The 17,480-nt window shown below is 40.6% G+C and overlaps 1 protein-coding gene across 6 annotated transcripts in view; it reads right to left on the bottom strand.

Moving 5' to 3' along the window:
• Window positions 1–17,480, bottom strand: part of sh3gl2a (SH3 domain containing GRB2 like 2a, endophilin A1) — a 61,580-nt gene that overhangs the window by 15,570 nt on the left and 28,530 nt on the right. Inside the window, exon 1 of one of the 6 annotated variants that reach the window (XM_037763934.1) lies at window positions 3,829–3,835. The exons of the other annotated variants lie outside the window; for them this stretch is intronic. The gene's annotated coding sequence lies outside the window, so the exon portion shown is untranslated. Of the gene's footprint in view, window positions 1–3,828; window positions 3,836–17,480 lie in introns of those variants that run through there. 6 annotated transcript variants of the gene reach the window in all.

Genomic DNA, 17,480 nt, shown 5'->3' on the forward strand with positions numbered 1-17,480 from the left:
TGTTCATCCAAGCCGTCTAATCACATACTGTACTATATTACACCTGTGATGCAACATGACTGCAGTTACATGTCATTTCTACATGGTTTCAGATGTGGATATATAAAAAAAGATGTTCTTCTTTTACATAGAAACTGGTATTTATATAAAAAACTGACGCACACACACGCAGGCTTTAATGAATCATCTGAGCTGAGATATTGACAAAGAGAAGGATAACATCAGAAGGAGGATTGTTTTGTTTTTGGAGCTCTAATCTTTTTTTTTTTATATAATAAGTAGCGGTGAGTAATGGCTGTGTCTAATGACACCGTCACTACTTTGGTGCTGTTCGAGGATATTACCAATTATTCTTTCTTTACAGAGAGAATTAGTCTGATACTCTGACCCAGGATGATGATTAATGTTTCACACCAGGCTGAACACACTCAAGATGACTGATATTTATATAACAGAGCAATTCATTATATGCAGGGTTATAGAAATTTGAGGGGAGACGGTTTACTTAGTTTTGTGTCCATAATCTTACACTTAGCCATTAATTGGTTTTGATTAATAGATTATTTTTTATTAATTAATTAATTCATTAAATGTATGATTACATATTATTTAATTGGTTTATATAAGCGCTTGAACTGGAAAGAAAATGTACTGTAGTTTGCAAATGCAGGATTTGACACAAATTGTGTGCAAGAATTGATAATTTCAGGGTATAAATGACTAATTTGTGATATACTATTAATATATAATGTGTACAAATTAGGGCTGCGACTAACAATCATTATGTTGTCAATTAATCTGCTAATTCCTTTTAATTAATCGAGGAAGCCTAAGTCTATAAAATAGTAAAATTTAGAGCTGCAACAATTAATCGATTAGTTGTCAACTATTAAATTAATGTCAAATATTTTGATAATTGATTAATCAGTTTGAGTCATTTTTTTAATGAAAAAAAGGTCTAAATTCTCTGATTCCAGCTTCTTAAATGTGAAAATGTTTTGGTTTCGTTACTCTTCTATGACAGTAAACTGAATATCTTTGAGTTGGACAAAACAAGACATTTGAGGACGTCATCTTGGGCTTTGGGAAACACTGATCCACATTTTTTTTTACCATTTCCTGTCATTTTATAAATCAAAGCAACTAATTGAATAACTGGGAAAATAATTGACAGATTAATCAACAATGAAAATAATTGTTAGTTTTAGCCTAAATTTGTGAAAAATACTCCTGGTCATAAACCAAATAGCGTGTTTAATCCAACCAACAGTCCAGGACCCAAAGATATTCAGATTATGATCACATAAATGCAACAAATCCTCATTATTGAGAAGCTGGGGAATGTTTGACATTTTTTTTTTTGAAAACGATGAATCCAATATAAAAATAGCTGCGATCAAATTTTCTGTTAATCAGCTTATCAATTAATCAAATAATGATTTCAACTATAGTAGGGCTGTCCTCGACCAAAGAAATTCTTAGTCGACTAATCGATTAGTTGATTTAATCGACAGATCTGTCAAATTTCACAAAGAATCACATAAATTCTCCACTTTAAATCTCGTGTTTACCAGAGATGTGCTCATAAGTTTCTTGGAATATCAAGTCACTCAGCATGAAAAAAGCATAAAAAATGACTAAAGAAATCTTAGTCGACTAAGACCAAAATGACCGATTAGTTGACTAATCAACTAAGAGTGCATCCCTAAACTATAGTACAAATTATCAAACAATTACCCCGAATACTAGTTGGACTCTGTTCAGACCAATAATGGACAGAGGAATGTGGAGGCATTAGCGGAAAATCAAAACTCTTTTCCAACTGAACCAGACCACATACTGTTTCTCACATAGCTGCACATTTCTGCCTCTTCTCACAGCTTGCAAGTAAGTAGTATGTGGAGGAAGTAAGTTGTAAGTACAAAAATCTCATGTGATGCTACTTAGAGTAGGTGACTGAAAAGAGCACCAGCAGTACTTCTGAGGACCGATACTGAAGACTACAACAGTATGGAAGTCTCACCTCACACAGCATTCAAAGCTCTAAACTCAGCCACATCTTATTTGTGTGTATGAGTCTGTGTGTGTGTCCCACATCTGTGATTTCTTTGGCTTGGAGATGGAGAGGGTGGAGGGAGTCAGAGTCGGTGGAAGTCAGTTATTTCTTAAGCTAAATGGATGAAAAACAACTCAGTCAAGCGGCGCCCGTGGGGACATGCGTACGGCTTGGCAGGGGGAAGAGCAACTGAATGAATAAAAATGAGATGTTGGTGGCTGTTTTGGAGTAAGTGGAACGGCGCTGCTGTGCATGCTGCTGCTGCCCATGGCTGCTGTCAACGCATGTTCAACCGCCAGACACTTGCAAAGTGGAGAGCAAAGACAGAGCCAGTGTTGAGCTTTCATGGCTGCGAGCTGAGGAGATGGCAATTTAGCAGAGTGATGAAGGGAGAGATACGCGCCAGGATGAACACACACACACTTAGAGACACTAAAGGACTGTATAGCATGTCACCGCCAATATCCACAAGGCTGATGATTGATCCTTTACTCACAGTGAGTTACGACACACTAAGTAAATGTGACCCAAGTCACTAATCTCGCCCAAGAAACCAGCGATCTAAAACGTCCTGGGGAAGCAGCAGCGTCACTGTGCTTTCACACATAACTGATCTCTTCTTGTCCACATTATCTGTCCCCTCACTCAACAACCAAGCTCACCCTTTTCTTTCTCCACCCATCATTCTCTCTTAGCCCTCCCACTCCTCTTCCTCTTCCTCCCTGCAGGGGAAGGACACAACAAGGTGAACTGCGCGGTGTGAAGTGAACCTTACAGGGATGAGTGAAATGCGCAGTTGGCTGCTGGGAAATAACAGCAGTGGCGTAGATGATATGTAACCTGGGACGTCACAGGCCGCGACGTCACATACGGAGTGCTCGTAGTAGTAAAGGTTGTCGTGCACGGTGCTCATACATGCGAGGAAATGCACACGCAGCTGATTCGTGATTCTTCTAGACAAAGAGGCAATGCAGGGATAAGGTTTCACTGCAGAGCTGGGGCTGTGTTATTCCTAATACGTTGCAGACAATGTATTCTAATATGATTTCATTTAAAGATCCCCTCCAGACATGATTTAAGATATATAAAACATACTCTGCTTTGGATAATAATTTGTGCCTGATATGGTTTTTCCACAAAAATGTTCACCCAGTTAAAAATTCTTCTTAAAAACCCAGAATATATGAACATACAAATACTGTAGATCTACTCGACACAAGATGCCTCCTACAGTACTGCACTGAAAAGTCCATTCTCAGTATGCACTGGAGGTTTCAAGTGTTAACATCGCACTTGTGTAAGCTGTGAATTAAACTATGACTGGGTTCCAAAACAAGTTCGTCCTCGTGTTAAACTCAGATTTAAGATGAGAAACTTTCCTCATTCAGCAGATGAACGTTAAAACAGCCTTCTAGTGTCAAACTCTGCACGAACATCATTCCGCACAGAGAAGATCAAACATCCAAGTGACAAGTAGCAAAACACATTTGTGATTGGAGGGAAACTTTAACACTAATGTGCAGGGAGGAAGGAAGCCTCGCTGGTTCAAAATAGATATAGCCTACAACAGTAGATACATCTCAAATTTAATATAGGATAATCATAAACATTAAAGGTACAAGAAGAAACAAACAAGAACTAGACACCATCTTGCGATGGGATCACACCAGCTGTGATGCTAAAACGGGTCAGGGGCGTAAAGTTGGGGGGGCCAATGGTACCTTCTCCATTTCCTCCCCCCCTACTTCCTGCGCCTTTGCTCGGACCACAACCACGTTTGAACTCAGCCTTTATTTTGATATAAACTACACACCTGTAAAGTTCTCGTGACTGCATCTTGCACGGTTGTGTGTAGTTGCTGTGTGGCTTCCTTCCTCCCTGCACATTAGTGTTGAAGTTTCCCTCCAATCAAAAATGTGTTTCGCTAACTGTCACTTGGATGTTTGATCTTCTCTGTGCGCAATTTAGTAGAGTGATGAAGGAAGAGATACGTGCCAGGATGAACACATACACACACACACTTAGAGACACTAAAGGACTATATAGCATGTCACCGCCAATATCCACAAGGCTGATGATTGATCCTTTACTCGCAGTGAGTTACGACACACTAAGTAAATGTGACCCAAGTCACCAGTCTCGCCCGAGAAACCAGCGATCTAAAACGTCCTGGGGAAGCAGCAGCGTCACTGTGCTTTCACACATAACTGATCTCTTCTTGTCCACATTATCTGTCCCCTCACTCAACAACCAAGCTCACCCTTTTCTTTCTCCACCCATCATTCTCTCTTAGCCCTCCCACTCCTCTTCAAAATCTGTCCACAGTCGGTGTCTCCAGGACCACATTTTGCCATGATGACACACACACACAGAAGGTGAAAACAACACCAGCGTTGCTGTTGCGTCTGGTAAAAATGAGAACAGTTAAATGTAAAAGTTAGAAAAAGTCTGCAGCCACACTAGCAGCTCTGCGAGGCTGTACTTAGGCACAGTGGTGAGCTAAATGCAAACATTTGCATGCTAACAATGACAAATGTAAATTTAAATGTAATAATGTGTCATAATACATTCAACGAAACAGAGATATTTCATTCTGGCCCAAAGTGGTCGACCGACCATCATAAACATTAAACAGAAAAGACAAAACAATAATAACAAGGTCAGGTAAAATAAAATAAAAAAACATATAGGATCATACTATAATACTATAATACTAACTACACACAGAAAACCTTCAGGTCTAGTTCACAGAAGCTTTAGAGCTCTCTCCTCGCTCCCCATTTTTCTCCTACTGGCATCCATGTAAACCAAATCAGAGCAGATTAAATACGCTAAATGTGGAAAGGAAAATAGCCCAGAGATTTGGCCGAAGTCTGCAGGGCGTCCTCCCCTGTCTGCTCGTCCCACAATCTCTTGCATCATCATCACACAGGTCAGACAGACAGAGTGTGTCCTGACATGCTCTCGCTGCAGATCTTTTAAGTGCACTGCAGCATTTAGAGGCATTTAGAGGTGACAGAACAAGGTGCCGTAAAGCTGAACACCAGCTTGATGTAACAGGTCAACTTAAAGTGTATTTACTGCTGAGAGGGATTCTGTACTCGCAATCCCAAGAAACCTCTGAAGTCATGACTGAGCTACATGACATTCCTCAAGGACCAGGAGTCTCATTTATAAAACAGTGCGCAGGATCCACTCTAAAAATGTGCGTTCGCACAAAAGAAAAATCAGACTTATAAAACTGTGCGTACGCACACCTGCAGGCAATGTTCCCTTTATAAATCACAGTCCACCTGGAAATGTGCGCACGTGGGTCAGCTTCATATCCCGCCCTCTACACGCCCACATTCAACCATAAATGGTCGATGCAAAGCACCTTATGAATGTTTCTGCATGTAAATGAGCCTGTTGATCAGTGGATCTTTATGGTGAAACACAGCGACCACGGAGAGGAGGACCAAGAAAAGGAGTTTTTCTGACACAGAGATGGAGGAGCTCGTGGTTGAGGAGGTCTCTGAACACTCGCTCCCTCCTGATTCTTTCATTCACGTCACGTAGTCCTCACAGTGCCGGTATATCCACCACCACCATGCAGCATGTTACCAGTGCCACTGCTGTGTTTATATGTTTACAGCAATCAGACTGATCGATTAAGAACTTGCCAAAATGATCAAGACAATCAGTAACCTGGATATCAGTAACCTGGATATCATTGGATATTCCCTTTTCAAATGGATATCATTTGAAAAGGGACGTTTGACAGGTGAACACAATTTATTTATTTATTGTTATGGTGAACTTGGCCTGCATTATGATTAGGACTGATAATGATATGAGTATATGGAGAGTAACGATTGTGTGAGAGCTGTCACTGGCTTTATTTCCACACATTGCTAATTTACACTATCCACACTGGTGAAGATGTGCCAAGTGGAGGTGACTGGAGGAGGCAGAGTGACGCACCGCGGTGGCGCACTGGTGACAGTCTGATAATTGCATCAGATAGCTGTTTTCATTTTGTTCATGTATACTGTATCTGTCCCTATAAACCATAAATAAATGAATAAGTCATGTCAGTAGAAGATATTATTAAAGCTATTGGTGCTCTGTTCTGCCATTCTTTAATGCCATTTGATGTAATCTCGGATTTCTACAACTGATGCTGATTATTTCAGCAGCTGCTCCACAGCTGACCTCGAGTGTCGGTAGTCAGGCCCTCTCCTCTGCGCTCCGGAGGTGGAGGACGTGATGGGGAGACAGCGCTGATGAAATATTAAGCGGAATTTTATTAACATTTGAGTTGGCTGATATCTTTTACATTTGTAAGGTGCTTATTGAATAGATATGGCTCACTAGCTATTCTGTTCTACGGTAACAAAAACACAACTTTTCTTATTTCCAGGTAATTGTACACTAAAGAAAATACACTTATTCATATTATATTCCATTTCTGACATCAGATCCCCCTAAATGCTGCACACTGGTCCTTTAAGAGAGAGGATATATGTTTTTTTTTTAAATAAATCATTTGAAGAATTGCTCCAGACTTTCAGGGTTTCAGCCAACACTGATAGATGTTGTAATTTCTCCTTCTGTCCCCAGAATAACAACCCATTACCAGACACTGGATCCCACTCTGTTATATTTAATCAGTAGAGACAATCCACCTGCAGGTCGACGGTATTTGCTTTTCTATAAAGAGACCTGCCCACACAGATTAATGGAGAGACTCCTGGCAAACACTATAGGAGAGTTTAAACAGCAGGGTTTTACACCTGTGTAAGACTCTCTGAGCTAATACTATTAAACGGCTGAGGAGGACACCGACCGGAGACACACTCTGACACACAAAGCGTCTGCTGCTGATTTTTCCCGGAAGTCCAGGATTAGATTACGCGTCTCGCTGCAGAACACAATGTGATCAATACTATACAGCATCATATCTACACATGCACACAAGCCTGAGGCTCTGATGTTGGCTTGTTTGTTCTCATGTTTCTACATTTGATTTGACAAACATTTGTAGATTAGTGGATCCATTTTTACAAAGAAGGACTCTAAGGAGGGACATTATCTTCAAATGAAAGATGAAAGCTTAATATTTTTGCATTCTTATTTTGGTGTTTCCTGTCCATAGCGGCAGTTTGATCATCTGATTGACAGTTAATACACTTAATGTCATAAACTTCCACCCTGATGTACACTATATTACGGTCGTATACAGCTGTAACATAATACTGTGCTTTACTTGGTATATTTCCAACTGTGTTCTACTTCAGGTGTGAAAGAAAAAGATGGTTTATTTTGCTTATTTGCATGCCAAATGTACAAGTGTTTTGTCAATTCTGTGTCTAAGTGGTTAAAAGTACCGTCAAGCTTAATCTCGGTGGTTACATTTGTAATAAAGGGAAAAGCCAAGGACTTTGTTAAAATGTGAGGTTCATTAATGGACTTCCTGAAAAATAATCCCACTGTGGATTCCTCAACACAAGAACTCTGTTTGTTGTAAAAAGCACTGACTTGATGTATGGACAAACCTTTGGCTGTATTCCCTCTTTAAATTGGATTGCTTTTGCTTTTTAAAATGTATTTTATTCACGTTTGTATGTATGAAAAAGATTAAAAAAAAGACTAGAAAACTTAAAAACAAGACAGACAAGCTAATTTAGCCAATACTGTATGTCAAAACAGGATAAAAACGAGAATTACCACCTCGCGGGTGTATGCAAGTTTACATCCATGTCTGACACTTAATAACAGATAATAACAATCTGAGCCTGTTGGTGTCAAAAACAAGCACTGGACGTAAACTGACGGTGAGGTGCCACGAGCGATTACATTACAGCCGTTTAGCGGCTGTTGTCTGCAGCGTTCTCGCTCAATACTGGACCAATTAAACCAAAATGTTGTCCCCATTAATCACTTAGACACAAAAACACGGGAAACAGAGTCCAGGTTGAAAAATATTGAAGTTACTCTTTAAGGAAGGCCAGCTCACCTAGCTGTGAGGTTAGAACTGAGCAGTGTGGAGGCAGTGGCGGAGAGGAGGACGAGGAGGACGAGGGGTAAAATCAAAGGATAATCTTGGATAACCCTTCTCACCCTCTTTACAACGAGCTGTGGCAGACTGGCAGCTCGTTGCAGAGAGAAGGATAAAGGACAAGATGAAAGCCTGGGAGTTGAGGGTCTATCAATGGAGGATGTCGTTTGCTGTGCAGATTGTGAAGCCCCTTGACGCAAATGTTTGATTTGTGATATAGGGATATATAAATTAAATGAATTTGACTTGCTTTGCTTTGTTGTTCTTGTTCTGCTGTATGTCTATTAGTAAGTTCATTGAGAGAAACACAAAACAGAGTCAAACTCCTTGTATGTGTTCACATCCTCGTCTGACTCTGAGAGAAGTTGTAGCCATGACGGTAGACGACGCTTCAAATAATGGATGCTGCTAAAAAAGAAAGCTACAAATTCTAAAACGTGGACGCTTCACACATGTCTTCAACCCCGGCAGCACAGAAGATCTATACAATCACTACAGTTTCAAGGTGGGCACCCAAGATTAGTGTCATGTCATCGTGAAATATGGTCACAGTCTGCCCTTCTGTTCCTGACCTATGGCGTTGAATCATTGCCAGAAAACTGTTTTTTTTGCAGATTATGATGTCACAGTGAAGTTGACCTTTTGGATATAAAATGTCATTACTTCATCATTTTATCCTATTAGACATGGGAAATTGTGTGTGAAATCTTGTCATAATTAGCACACGAATTCTTGAGTTATGGCGGAAAACATGTTTTTTACGAGGTCACGGTGACCTTTGACATTACACCACCAAAATCTAATCAGTTCATTCTTGAGTCTTGAAGAAATTCCCTCCAGGTGTTCCTGAGATTATCACCTTCACGAGGATGGGATGTACGTACGACCTGAAAACAAACTGCCTCAGGCCACGGCTGTCACCAGCAGTGGCGGAGGCATAACAACTTGCTAATTGAACATGGTTCTGCATGTTCATGATGTATGCATGAATGCAGACGTCCATCCATCCGTCACCTACTGAGACACACCCATACTGTAATTACACTGTAGGCTAATAATGTAGTTCAAGTATTTTTCAATAATCTCTTTCATCATCAGCCAGTGCATCTTTGTGTTATAGCCATTATTCTTAGCATTCCCAACTCCACTGTTAGCACTAGCATCAGTCACATGGCGCCCAATGTGAGGCGCACCAGGAGTGTGCTGCTGCCTCTGCTGCTCTCCCCCCCCCCCTGCTGCCTCCCACGCCTCCTCCCTCCTCTCCTGCTCACTAGTCTAATCCCGGCCGGGCACACGGAGGCTCCTGCTTTAAATACGCCCAGGGTGGAAGAGGGAGATTAAAAATGACAAGAGTGATTAGCGAGGCTATTAGGAGGACAGCCCCTGCTGCTGGACAATAACGGGAGGATCTGACTCTTCCTGACAGCATTAAAACACCCCTCCCTTCCTTCTTTTCTCCACCTATCTGCTTTAAACCCTGTGGAAGCATCTCCCAACGTGTTTCTCACTCGCAGGTTCAAATGGTGTATTTTTCACCTTTTTTTCTCCCCCTTCAAAATCCATTTTCACTTCCATTTGTTTTGTTGTGAGAGAAGAAAAGGCTGATGAATGAGGACAGAGGTAGAGAAACAGGAAGGCTCGGGTCAGTTGGGAATATGACAGTGAACTGCCAAATCTTGAAAAGTCAAAAACAATTGCATAACAATGCCCAGAAGATCTTTGTCTTGTCTCCTTTTTTTTTTCAGATTGCCTCTCTTGTTTCCCCTCCCTTTGCTGTCTTTATCACTCCCTTTTTTCTTTCTTCTCACCTCCAAACACCCTCAAGGCCTCGCTGTTCTCATTGTCACGTTTCTCATGCAACACTGCGCCGAGTATATTCTCTGCAGGACTGTGACTCAACAATATGTCTGACTACATCCATCTTAACTGGAATCTACACTGCCACCGTTAAACCTTTAGACTAGCTTTACTACTTTCTAACTTCGATACGATACCTTGAAAAATATTGATATTCAATACCATTTTCGATACCGTGGGGAAAATCTGACAACATTTAGGGCATCAGATTTTCAATTTTTATTAAACGATAAATAGCAGTGTGTGTCAACTCGCTGTCGGAGAGATGAGAGAGGAGAAAACGCAGTTGGTGCCCCTTTTATTGATACTGTAGAATGAGTATTGAAACTGTTTCGCATGATTCGTCCATGATTAATCGTGATTAATTGCAAATGAATCGCACATTTTTTATCTGTTCAAAATGTACCTTAAAGGTATCAACATGGGAGTGGACAAATATTCTTGCTATATACAAATGTATGTATATATTTATTATTGGAAAATCAATTACCAACACAAAACAATGACAAATATTGTCCAGAAACCCTCACAGGTACTGCATTTAGCATAAAAAATATGCTCACATCATAACATGGCAAACTCAAACCCAACAGGCAACAACAGCTGTCAGTGTGTCAGTGTGCTGACTTGACTATGACTTGCCCCAAACTGCATATGATTATCATAAAGTGGGCATGTCTGTAAAGGGGAGACTCGTGGGTACCCATAGAACCCATTTTCATTCACATATCTTGAGGTCAGAGGTCAAGGGACCCCTTTGAAAATGGCCGTGCCAGTTTCTCCTCGCCAAAATTTAGCGCAAGTTCGGAGCGTTGTTTAACCTCATTCGCTGCAAGCTAGTATGACATGGTACCAATGAATTCATTAGATCTAGTTTCATATGATGCCAGTATCTTCACTCCAGCTTTAAAACTGAGCCCGCTACAACCTCGTAATATCGATTGCGCTGATGGCGTTAAAGAAATTAGTGGCGTTAAAACGAATTTGCGTTATTATTGCGTTAACTTTGACAGCCATAGTTTAGATACTTTGATATTTTTGACAACACTAAGCACGAGAGGGACCAAACAAGCACTTTATTTAGAAGCAAACCTATAATTGTACAGGCTGTCCTGAGAATAGGCCTGTGCTCTCGTGGAATCAAGGAAAATCCATTTGTTATTCTTAAATCCTGGTGCTCAAAGCGTACGTGGGGGTGGCTGGTTCCTGCTCCAACTACAGCTGTTTCAGGATGATAGTAATCCTGCAGAACATCAAGGCCTGGGGCGGCATTAGTGGGGACAAAATTCAATGGTACGCCCGGTTGTGATGTTGTACAAATCAACAGAGCTACAAGCGATGACAACAGTTTTCCTGGAAACCTTAAAATTGGCTGCTCAGTTCAGACAACTCAATACCTGCAGGACAGGTGGGCATCGAGTCCAAACTGACTGGACCCAGACAGGACAGCGTTTCTCCTGTCCAGACTCATGCCAGCATCAGTCCACTGGCTCTCCATGTTGCTTCACTGACCTCTATCCTCTGTGAGTGTGTGGCCTGTGGCTATTATAATCTGATTTGTAAGCCTTTGCATGGCTCTTATGTAACAGCAGGGATGAGTCTGTAGCTGGGGAGATGTGTGCACACTCAAATCCAGCCATGTACCGCTCGGTAAACGGGGGAGGAAGGGGAGGGGAAACCAGCTGGCACTGTGAGAGGAAAGCGTGCCAGAGTTTGTGAGCATTGGGATACGTGATGATGGTGATGAGACAGAGCTGGAGGATGAGTAAAGACACACACGACATGAATGATGGCCGAGATCTGCCGAGCTATAGGATTGGATTGAGTGCGCAATGCATCTGACAATTGTCAGTGAATCCGGTACTGTACATTCACGTCAAGACACAGTTGTTATTTGTATGTTTTCAATGTTTTGTACAATTCATGGCAAGACAGCTAAACAGAGCTGTATGACGTTTTTGGAAATGAATAGTGTAAAACAGGAGCGTACACTTTCATAGAACTGTAAGTAAAGAAATAATCCTTCATCCATTGGATGTTTCTTTGCTTTTGTGCTAAAATTACTTCTATCATAAACTGCTAGTGCTCAGTATTTTGTGCACAATCACACCCTCAGTACTCTGACGCTCTGCCAGACCACCTATAGTTCTGCCCAGGAACCATGAGAAAGTGTGAAAGACTCAGTGTGTTCAATTCTCTCTTTTTAATTCCCTCTCGCCATCATTTTCTAACCACTCGCTGCATTTCATGCTCATTTTGTTCATACTTTGTTCTTTCTCTCTTGACATCCATACTCTTTCCATCTTAACATCCTGCCTGTCCATCTCCGCAAGAGGGAGTGTTCGAGTATTAACGTACAAGAGGCAGATATTTTTCCGTTTGTAAAAGGAGCTCTATACGGAATTCAGAGCAAATCTATGATTGAGGGATTTCCTCCACACGGCTCTCAACATGGAGACGGCTGGGCTCACTGTGCTAACAGCAGGAACAGTGCAAACAACGGCAACAGTGCTGACAGAGCTAACAGTGTTTATTATGGGGGGGACCGGAGGGTCGTGACGCCTCCGTGAAGACACCGTTGGTCGGGCAGCACTATCAGCAGTAACCGCCGTATGAGTGCAGTGCAGAGCGGCAGCAATTAGTTAGCCAGTGGAGCACAACAGAGAGACTCACATGCACTAACATTCACGTGCAGCCGGCCCGGTTATGTAAAGAAAAGCACAGAGAAGCTCGGAATCAAACTGTTCTGCATGTCCAAGGCAAAAAATATAAAAAGCCTGTATTCAATTGGCTATTTCAAGATGAAATGCTAAAAACAATGCTGGTACATGTAAGATAGGGTAACAACCCACGCGTAGCGGCACAAACTGCCTTCTTCAGGCTGTTCTGCATGTAAATTGATGTCAAACTATGTCGCCATGTTATTATGTAGCTGGTTACAGTAAACAATCTCCTCTGTACAAAAAATATTCGTTAAAACGTTAAAAATGCCAGAAAAATGTGCACTACTGAAAGTTCAATTGTGTGTACACTTGCAAAAGAAACATCAGTTTGTCACGGTCAGCCATGGTTTTTGTTTTGCGTTAAAATAAGAAGTTGGAAATTTCAACTGGGAAAACTTTGACCTCCGAGTTATCGGGAATGCAGCATTAATCACGCCTCCTAAACTCTAATTGGTTTCTTCAACTGTCTCAACCAGCCGTCAACCGGCATGACAACAGATTTATTTAAATCTCTGAAAAAATGGAAGATGTGGGAGGCGATTCAGAAGTCTGAAACCAGGCTAGAATAATAGCGTAAGACATTTAAGCAGAAAATACTCCAGAAAGAAACAGGTAAGACTGTGGTTGTACTTTGCAACACTAGGATTGACTGTAAGTGAAGCACTGCAGAATAGGACCATTTGTGCTTTGTGAATGTAGCTTAAAAATAAAGGATAAAAAAAATGAGGGCTAAAACAGCTTTTGACTGAAGACAGCCCGGAGGACGGACCGAGAGTACTTGACATGTTCTGGCATCAAAATGGGACCATTAAAAGATAATGACTGTTTGCACAAAATATCAGCTATTAGCATAAATATTCAAACATCAGTGTCATCACTGGTTAAAGCCAAAGTCTCTCATTTTCATTCATCACCAGCAGACAGAGAGAGGAGCATGACCCCGAAACAATGATTTTATAAATCGAGTGAGTCACTATTCACTCAAACTCACTCCCAGACCAACATAGTGTAGAAGCACAGACAGCGACATAAACAACACACCAGCTCTCTCTCTTTCTCTGCACTCGACTGCCGCTCTGCAATTTACATTTCAAACGCAAAGTGTGTCTCTCCGAAGAAATAATGACGGAGCTTTGAGGACTTGAATTTTTCCAGCACATAACTGAAAAGGGAAACATGTTATATTTACACAGCAAGTTGATAGTAATATAATTTTAATGTTTACCCATCAGTGTCATGAGCTAAATCTGCGTGGGTGTAATGATGGGGCTGTCTAGGATACTGAACACTGAAAATCAGTATTGATGATAGTTATTAAAGCTCAGACTGCTGCCTGCACTGTGTGTGTATCTATAATCCACAGACGTGTCACGACCACATCATTTATATTTAAGATAACAGTCCAGCTGCCTGTAGCTCTGTACTGTCAGTTTATTAGTCACAAAGACAATAAATATTGAACAAGTGTCCGCTTTAATTTGTGCTATTTTTTATAAATTTTATATCAAAGTGCTCCTCGTATCGTCTTGTCAACTTTGAATAATATCCAATCTTATTAGGGGTGGGAATTACAAGAGGCCCCACGATACGATATTATCACAACACCCAAGTAATGATTAGTGTGATTTTAAACATTTTTAATTGCGATAAGATATATAGCGGTATATTGGGATTTATTACCTTTTTCCAAATGTAAATTATGCAGTTTGTCAACCTCTGTTTTATCTAATAAGATACAGTTTTCACTCTGTTCATCTCAGAGTTTTCATTCACATATCTAGAGGTCAGAGGTCAAGGGACCCCTTTGAAAATGGACATGCCAGTTTTTCCTCGCCAAAATTTAGCGCAACTTTGGAGCGTTATTTAGCCTTCTTCTCAACAAGCTGACATGACATGGTTGGTACCAATCAATTCCTTAGGCTTTGTAATTTCATATGCTACCAGCATCTTCACTCTAGCTCACTCTACGACTGAGCCACAACCTCTGAAAGACAGAATAGCTGCTGGGCCGTCGGATTGTTAAGAGGTTAAAAGTTTATATAATAAAAGATAGATACTTTCCTTGCCATTGTCGCATAACAGTGCATGCTCATGGGGGATCTCTTGTTGGGTCTCTAAATTATAGAGTACGGTCTAGACCTGCTCTATATGAAAAGTGTCTCGAGATAACTTCTGTTATGATTTGACGCTATATAAAAATAAATTGAAATTAAATATTTGACATCTGTGTATCGATACAATATTGCCACGCAAAATATTGCAATACTATGCTGTATCGATCCCCCCCCCCCCACCCATAAATCTGATCAATAATATTTCTAGAGATGATTTATTGTTATTAGAGAGCAGGGGAACTGCCTTTACATAAAATACAATGATCTTCATTATAAGTGACCCAGTGGGATTCAGTTAGCTGGACTTCAGGCTTTTATAAACAGGGAATCCAGGTAAGAAGATAAAGATATTCAGTGGACACAGCAGCCATTTTAAAAATCTGATGCTTCCTCGACTTGTTATGGGAAGTCATGGTGTGAGTTTTCTATCATTGCGGTCTCGGGGGGAACAGTGAGAGAGGTTCAGGAAAGATGCTGCCATGTGTCTCCTGGCAGGAAGACCCTCGCTGCTTTGTCCTCCTCATGAGCCGTTTGACCTATTACACAAGCTGCTCTGTCTCATGCACACACATACAGTCACACTGAACAGGGACGGCAAGACTGGATACATGCCGATATTAAATACTAAGCAAAATCCTCACTTAACACAAAAACGTATCTGCACTCCATCAGTCAATGTCAAAAACAATCCTCCCACGGAGCATACGACCAGTAATCAATAACAAATCATAAACAACAAATGCGATCTAGTGGTGCGTTTGAAGACTGAAACCAACTGAGTACCCCTCCGCTCACTCCTTCCTTTCAAGACTGCTTAAATGTAGGCCGCCGAGAGCAAAACCGTGGTAACGCCGTTTGCCTCGCTCAGAGGCCATCCATATCATAATAACACTACATTAGGTGCAACACAAGTCAGACAATGGCTGGCGGTACCACGGTTTGTGCGGCTCTTGTTACCGCAGTTTCACAAGAATGTCGGAGAACTACGGTGGCCTTCACGTAACGTAAAAACGTGAAAGGCTCTCACTAGAGCCAGTGTTTGGTTTGTCCGTTCTGGGCTACTGTAGAAAGATGGAGGACTCCGTGAAGAGGACCCGCTCCCTATGTAGATATAAAGGGCTCATTCTAAACTAACAAAAACACAATGATTCTTAGTTTCAGGTGATTACACACAAAAACATAGTTATGAATATTATATTCCATTTATGCACCCTAAATGTTACACACTGTTCCTTTAAGTGAACCTTCAGTTACAATTATTGTGTCAAACTACTGTTCCCAATGTTCATTAATAAACTTTCACATTCAGAGTTCAGTGAGACTCACATAACTATACATATGAAACATCTGAATATTGGACTATTGACATCAGATTGGGCTTTATGAATTAGCGATGACATTTTTTGTATTTTCTGACATTTTATAAATCAAACACTCAATGTTAAATAATTAGAAATAATGAGAAAATGAAAATAATCAGTACATTATTCAATAATGAAAATACTCATTAGCAGCAGCCTCATTGTGTAGTATGTAAATTTAAGAAGGCAGATCATGATGTGACATTACATACTGTATCTGCATTGCATGTTTGTGTTCTTTTGTGTGTCTGTATATATTGTACTGTATATTACTAGCTCAGTATACTGCACATTAGGGCTGCACAATTAATTTAAATTTGATCAAAATCGTAATATGGCCTACTGCATTTTTCACATCGCAGGGGGCGCAACATTTGTTAAAGGTGAAATGTGTCAAAATACCATTTTAAATTGCAGAGATGTCCTGGCCTACACATGATATTCTACAGACTTAAGAAAATGTTTTTGTTTGGAGCAGATCCCAGCGAAAATCACAGCATAATCATTTAAATATGTTTTTCAATGAAAATGAGAATAATGATGTAAAATTGATCAGTTCTTCTAATATCGCAAATCATATCGCAATTACAATATCAGTAAAAAAAAAAAAAAAGAGACACAATGCAATACATTTTATAAAAAATGCAAATGAAAAAAATGTGGTTTGTCCTTTTACATAATTTACCATTGTGTTCAAGTGCAAGGCCATGTGTAGGTACAATAAAGGCTGGTCCATGATGCATAACGTAAACAAATAAATAAGCACTGTATATGAATAATAAACTAAACAGTGAACACATTATAAAAGAGAGATGACAGGTAGAAGAGATCAGGAGCAACAAATAAGATAAAGTATGTCAGGCTGTTTATGCTGTGACAACATGCCTGCAGAGAAGCTGAGTCTGCACTATTAGAGAAAACAACATGTTGTCTCGATCCACCAGGAGAGTACAGACTGTTCCTGTGGTCTGAGAGAGCGCTGAAGACACCGACAACGCCGTTAACTCCCTGAACTCAACACATCGCTACCGTACAACACCAGACTGGACCTGAACAGATGCTGCCTGCCTAGCATGAAAGAAGATTCATTATCATTGTTGATGAAGATAAATGTCTTTCACTTCTATCTTCAGGCTGAACCAACCGGCAGCGGAATAATGGATCCTGCAAAAAGCAAGCAGCCGTGCTTTTAGACAAAAATCAATAAAGCAGCTGAAAAAAACAAACTCCAAACACTACCACAGACTTTCAATCACACTGCAGCAATCCCTCACAAAATAAACAATAATATTAATACAGTCAGAGGCCGGCATTAAAAGAGGAGAAAAT

The sequence above is a fragment of the Sebastes umbrosus genome, chromosome 3 (assembly GCF_015220745.1).
Source record: "Sebastes umbrosus isolate fSebUmb1 chromosome 3, fSebUmb1.pri, whole genome shotgun sequence".
In the NCBI taxonomy this organism is placed as follows: Eukaryota; Metazoa; Chordata; class Actinopteri; order Perciformes; family Sebastidae; genus Sebastes; species Sebastes umbrosus.